This window comes from Pinus tabuliformis, chromosome X (assembly GCF_031772625.1).
Source record: "Pinus tabuliformis cultivar Carrire ecotype Pingquan chromosome X, CPIR1, whole genome shotgun sequence".
NCBI classification, from domain to species: Eukaryota; Viridiplantae; Streptophyta; class Pinopsida; order Pinales; family Pinaceae; genus Pinus; species Pinus tabuliformis.
The window spans coordinates 1,173,402,699-1,173,410,040 of NC_142308.1; positions in this window are offsets into that span (position 1 = coordinate 1,173,402,699).

Genomic DNA, 7,342 nt, shown 5'->3' on the forward strand with positions numbered 1-7,342 from the left:
GAACAAATACAATTTGTAGCCAACACATAAAGATATGATCGATTTATCAATGTCATTCATCATATAACAAATCCACATGGAATTCATCCATCACAGGAATCGATTCACAATCAACAGTTGATCACACACAGAGATCAACTCAATATACCCAGAAACTTGATTCGACACCCACACATTATCAACATACAAAGCCAAAAATGGAGGTTTATAAAAGGATTGATCTCCTAGGAACTTAACACATGTTCTATCCACATGTTCTGTGACAACTTCTTACCTCTTAACACTGCTACTTGGTCTCTCCCCGATGATGGCTCTTTGTACATTTTCTTTGGGATGTGTATATAGTTATTGCTCCATGGAGACTCTGCATTGAATCCCACACGCAACTTTTCGATGCCACTCACAATTCGGTTGCAATAGTCTTGACTTAACTTTGTTGCTTTGTCTTTCACTACATAAATTGAATATGAAGATGCATGCTCCACTAGTTTCCACAAAACTACAATTTGATTTTGTATCTCTTGAAAATATATGATCAAAGGTCTTCAATTGCAACACAATAGAGCACTTCTTAATGAAAAAAAAATATCATGAGCTAGATTTAATTGCAACACCTCTTTTGTAATTAAAGACACTCTAATATTTCTAGCCCGACGTTGTCTCCATCACAATGTTCCATCCCTATTGGGACAACAAGTTGTGGTTCCAATTGAGAAATTACACCCGCTCTTATACCAAAATATGATGGAGTAGAGCCAAGAGGAAGAATTTAACTTAAAAGGAAACATAACATTTTATTAAATTAATTTCTCTCCAAAACTTGGCTTTACAAATGAATTACATGGCTATTTATTCTAAAGGAAGAAACCTCTCAAATTCCTTAAAGAGAGAACTCCTTCCTAGATATTTGGAGGAAGATGAGAGAAATTCTCTCAATTTTAGGAATCTATCCTAACTAATTAATCTCCAACAAATTCTAGAAATATCCATAAAATCTAGAGTTCTCTAAGATTTTACAAATTAAACAAAAGTAGATTCTCCTACATCAAAACATCTCTTACTTAACAAAGTGAATGGGTCATGTTTCTATGATGGATTTGCTTGTTGAACATATTCACCAACTGGTTCCTTCATAGGTGCTTTATGGGCATGAAGTATCTGACATGTGGCTCTCTGGTGCTCGTCCTTGTTGCACTGACTGCAATGGTTCTTTCTCCTCCAAATTTTTTGTACCTTCTTTGAACGCTTGTTCCTGATGAATCCCTGATGAGGAAAACTTCTTGTGAAAATCTAATTGTCACTGGAATGATTTTATGTGCTCCCATAATCTGTCGTTGGTTGGTAATTAGTTTTATTGGAGCATTCTCCAACCTATTTTCTAACATATCCAAGTCCTGCATAATGAGGCAACTCCTCCACTTTGATGGGATTCACAATGCCCTAGCAATTAACGTTGAGGCCCTTCCCTTAATACCTCATCTGCTTTAACAATTTTGATCCAATTCTTGTAATATGCTTCTCAAAAGCAGCGAAATCATCATCATAAAAAGAACAAGAAATTGAAGAATCATTTTTTACCTCAGACTTGTTATGCTGTAACTTTTCCTAGGCCTCCTCCTTGGCTTGTAACTGATGTTGCAACCTTTGTTTCTCCTCCTTTTTGTAGGAGTCTCCTTAGTTTGGCATTTTTCACTTGAATGCTTTAGTTGATCTCTTCGAGTTCTTGGATCCATGCAACATTTGGTGCCCTCCATTTTGGCACAACCTCTGTTGAAATATTTTTCTCATCACTGGAATCAGAACCCAAGTTGATAGGTCCATGTTTTACAACCCCAAGAGTTGCAATCTTCATTTCATCACCTAAGTCTGATCCTAGGTCAATTGGTCCAACTCCTGCAAATCCTATTGTTATGATATTCTCATCAACCTCTGATTCAGATTCATAGTATTGTTGCACAGTTGCAACTGTCTTCTACTTCTACTTTTTTCATTCCTCTTTTGCCTCAATTATGGATACAATTTCCAGTAATGCTCCTCATCATGGCCTTCTTTCTCACAATGAGTACAAGAAGGCTTCACTTCCTTTCTTTTAGTTGTTGTTGTCCTCTTTGGGTGGTCATCTTGGTCATGCGTCCCCTTACTTTCAAGATTTACAGTCTTCACGCTAGCATCATCAAGAGTTTTAGGTTCAAATAATAATAATGAATGATGCAAATAACCATGCAATGAGCCAATATACTTCATCAATGTTTTAGGAGAGTCTAATGGAACATTCAATGCTAATGCTTGTTTCCTAAACTCTTCAGTAAAATTTTAAACATTTTATCTTTTACTTTGTTTCAAATGTTGCCATTCCATATTGGCCTTCTGCCGGTAACCTAATGGGAACATAGTTACCAATCAAACGAGAAAATCACTGATTACCCGTTTTTTTGAGCTAGAAAAATAAATCAGCCGATTTTGAAAAGTGGTTATTTAGAATAGACATTTTTTTGGAGCATATTTTTGTACCTTTAAATTTTCTTATGTATCAAGTATGAACATTTTTTTTAAATGTTAGTGATTTTCATGTTGACTTTGAAAAGTGTTGATGCAACTTCAACCCTCTTTTTTTAGAGGGCTTATTTTTGACACTTTAAATTTTCTAATGTATTAAATGTGAATATTTGTTTTTAAATGTTGATTATTTTACCATTGTTCAAGTTGTCTTATTCATCTTCTTCGTTTTTGTCCTAAGATAATTATTTTTTAAGTGTTTTCCTATTTTTTGTTTTTTGTTTTTCTTTGGAATGTTTTTTTATAATGAAAATTTTAATTTATTTTGCAAAGTTTCAAAAAGATAATAACCTTCATATTTTTAGGCTAAGATTTTTTATATATTTATATATTGTTAATTAATACTTCAATACACATAAAATAATTGTCACAAAAAAAAAAAAAAATAGAACACTCAACAAAAAATACACATTTTGCGTGGAGATAGAATTGAAAAAATATGTATTTAAAGACCTTTTCGCTAAAACTGACATGTTAAATAAAAGATTTTTTCAAAAAAAAATAAAAATAAAAAATAAAAATAATAATAAAATAATAATAATAAATAAAAAATAAAAAATGAATAAAAATTGAAATGTTGAAAAAATAACAAATTTTATGAAATTTTTATGAATTTTATATTCAAAGATGGTGACATTTTAAGTTTTTTCCCCAAAAAAATGATTCAGACAAGATTTAGAGTAAAAATAACCAAAAGAAAAAATGTTAAAATAAGTAGAACATACAATTTTAAAAAATCAATAAATTTTATATAAAAACGATAATCCTTAAAAAGAAAAAGTTGGAAAAAAAAAAATTAAACATTTTTTTAAATTAACCAGAAAAAACATTAAAAATAAATGAAAAGTAAATAGATAAATAAATAACATATTAAAAAAATTAAAAAATTAAGAAAAAAATGAAAATAATAGTAAAAAAAACATCAAAAAATTTGAAATAATAGTTAAAATATACATATATTAAAAAAGCATTTAAAAAGAAATAAAAAAAATTAATAACCAAAAAAAAAAAATCGAAACCCCCAGCCTGCCTAAGCATCAGGCGCCATGGCCCCTAGGCGGGCAAAGTAATAGAATTTTCTTGCCGAAGGGTCATGTGGTCTAGGCAGACAGGGGGTTTCTATTTTTTATTTTTATTTTTTAAACACGTGTTTTTTTTAATTATTACTTTTAATTTTTTTTAACCATTTTTAATTTTTATTTTATTGTTTTATTTTCAAATTTTTTAAATGTCTTTTTTTTATATAAGTTTTTTTTTTTTTTTATCCCATCAATATTCTTTTTTGTCAAATTTTATAAATTATTTTCTTAAATTAAGTTTTTTTTTTAAATATTTTCCTTATTTTTTATTTTTATTTTTAATTTTTTCTTTAAATTTATCTTCCATAACTTAATTCTATTCTTTTTTTCACATCTTTTATGTTTGATTTTTTTTAATATATTTTTTAATATTGAATATTTTCGGGATATGTTTTTTAATATTTTTTGTGTGTCAATATATATTTTTATTTACTTGTTATTATTATTTCTAATTTTTTGTGTGTTTTTTGTTTCAATTTTTTTTTTAATATTTCTATATTGTGAATATAATTGATTATATATATATATATATATATATATATATATGTATTTCCTTTGCGGTTGATAGGATTCCAGAAATGATGAGTTTTTTTCTTGCGTAGTTTCCATTTTTTTGCCCACTTTCAATATGTTTATTAGTTTCGATTTTTTCAATGTTTCTATATTCTGAATATATTTGATTGGATATATATGTCAAAATAAAAAGTATGTAGAAGTAATAAGTCTAGGAGAATAATTTTTTGTTGATGGTGTACTTCCTTTGCAGTCGATAGGATTCTGGAAACGACAAGTTTTTTTTTGTGTAATCTCTGTTTTTTTTGCCACTTTCAATATGTTTATTAGTTTTGATTTATTAAATTAAAATATATATATATATATATATATATATATATATATATATCTATATCTATATCTATATCTATATCTATATCTATATCTATATATATATATATATATATATATATATATATATATATATATATATATATATATAATTTTAATATTAAATTATTATTATTATTATTCTTTATATCTATATATCTATATATATATATATATATATATATATATATATATATATATATATGGTTTTAAAAAATTGATTTGTACATTTCAAAATCATAAAATAATTTACACAAATTTCTAAAAACACAAATATTTTAATGCAGAGAGTATCAAAATCTCAAAATTCACATATAATTTTTTTTTTTTTGTAAAGTTATTCATTCATCATAACTGAAGTGTTTCCTATCTAGTGATTTCAATACATTGTATAAAAAAGACAATGTATTTAATAAATTGTTATTAATATGATAAACTTAAAATAAAAATAAATTATGATGATGATGATGGTTAACGTCCGCTGAGACCAAACAATGGTCTATCGGACCTAAAGAAACAAATTATTTATTTTGATTTAAGATTTTTATTCCTATGCTCAAAAAGCTTGGAGAGAAGCCTCCTGAGCTCACTATAATTTTGACATTGTAAAAGGCTAGGAAGGTCAGTATTGTAACAAAGATTGTAAAACTGAGATCTAATGTGGTTATACACGTGGCACTGTAAGAGGAAGTGGTTTTCATCCTCGATGTTCCTATTCTCACATATATGGTAGATCCTTTCCATCCATGGCGTTTTAGGAACTGCCCAACGACCTGTTTCACTATGGAGCTCATGAGAATTCGTTCTAATCTTTGTTATATTAATTTTCTTCTTTGAGCTAGTTAAAATAGAGAGATACTTTTGATCTTCTAGGGTGAGGTTGATGACCTTCTTATAATAACTTAATTTTCTTTTAGCCGCTAAATCTTTCTCACACCACATTTTTTCTTTGAACTTAGAAGTAACAATATCTTTAATGTTATTTATGTTTTGCAATGCATCATTTTCGTTGATCTCCCAATAGTTTAACTAGGCCCTTGTGTCTTTATGCCACCCTTGATTGAGCCTTAGGTGGTTTTGGCTAGAATTTAAAGCTAGCTTAGGAAGTCTATGATCGTCTATGTTACTGATTTTGTGCTTGTACAACAGTAACCTAAGGATAGCTAGGCTCTCAATAGGGGAAAGACCTGCTTCTATAAGGAGAATAGGATAGGGTGTATTACTTTTAATTTTCAGGTTATAAGTTATAAAATGCTTCTGGATTTGCTCAATCTTTCTCCATGATTCTCTGGAGATGCTGCAACCCCAAACCTCACAACCATATAAGATAATAGGGGTGACTAAAGTTTCAAAGAGGAACTTCTTTTTATCCCACATTACGAGGTTTGTTATTTTACAATTATTTTCAAGACCAAAATAAGCTTTCCACCCCGCATTAATCCTTTTCTCAATGCTATGGTTCCAGTTGAGCTTGTGATGAATATCAATTCCTAGGTACTTATAAGAATATACTTCCTCCAAGTTATTATTGTCATACATAAAATTAGCTTAAGTGTCCTTCTTGGATTTGATAATCATAACCTTTTTTTTGTCAGTGTTAACAGTCATACCCATGGTAGAGCAGAAATCCTTAAGAAGCCTGAGTTGCTTATTAAGATCAGATGGGCACCTTGCCAAAAGAACAATATCGTCAGCATAAAGAAGAAGGATGACGACTATCCCAGCTAAGATAGTGCCATCACATCCTGCTTCCTCTAAATAGCCTTCGAGCTTATCGATGTAAATGCCAAATAGGGTAGGGGAGAGGGGGCAACCTTGTTTAACTCCGATGTTACACTTAATATCTTTCGAGCACCCCTCATTGCTCTTTAGCTTGGCAATTACATTCTCGTATAACCTTATAGCGGCAGCTCTCAACTCTGAATAAAAGGGTTATAATTTTTTAAAATAATATTATCACCATCGCTGAAAATTGTTGGATTTAAGGCTTTTCATGGAGGTGATATTTTATCTTTAATGCCATGCCTAAAAATTGTTGGAATTTTAAGGCTTTTCAAAGACATGATATGTTATCTTTATTGTCATGCCTCGAAATCATTGGAATTTTAAGACTTTTCAGAAACGTGATATTTTATTTTTTAATTAAGGCTTTTCATAGAGGTGATATTTTATCTTCAGTGCCATGCTTGAAAATTGTTGGAATTTTAAGGCTTTTCAAAGACATGATATTTTATCTTTATTGCCATGTCTGAAAATCATTGGAATTTTAAGACTTTTCAGAAACGTGATATTTTATCTTTTAATGCCAAGACTACCATTGGAATTTTAAGGTTTTTCTGAGTCATGATATTTTATCTTTAACATCATTAATAAAAGATGTTGAAAATTTACCCAAAAAAAAAAACTTTATTCCAACATCAACATTTTTCATTTTCAGTGTGTTTTTTGTACAAAAAGTATTGGTTTTAATTGGTTTTTACTTTCATTTCAAAAAAATGTTGAAAATTTAACCAAAAAAAAGAAAAACGTTATTTCAGAATTAACACTTTTCATTTTCAAGTTGTTTTTTCATGCTTTTTTGGGGCTTTTTGGCTAGAATTCTCGTTTTGAGGTAATAATTCTCGTTTGATCGGTAACTTTGTTTGAGTAAAATTGTCCCCATAAAGCATAAACGAACTAAGAACAAGATGAAAGAAGTTTATGACTATTCTTACTACATTTCTACAACTTGCCTTCCCACCAGACGAGAGCACTGTCACTCAATCAAAGGGATGCTAGATGGAGTTTGGCTTCATCCTCTTTGATTCGTTGGATGTGACAATATA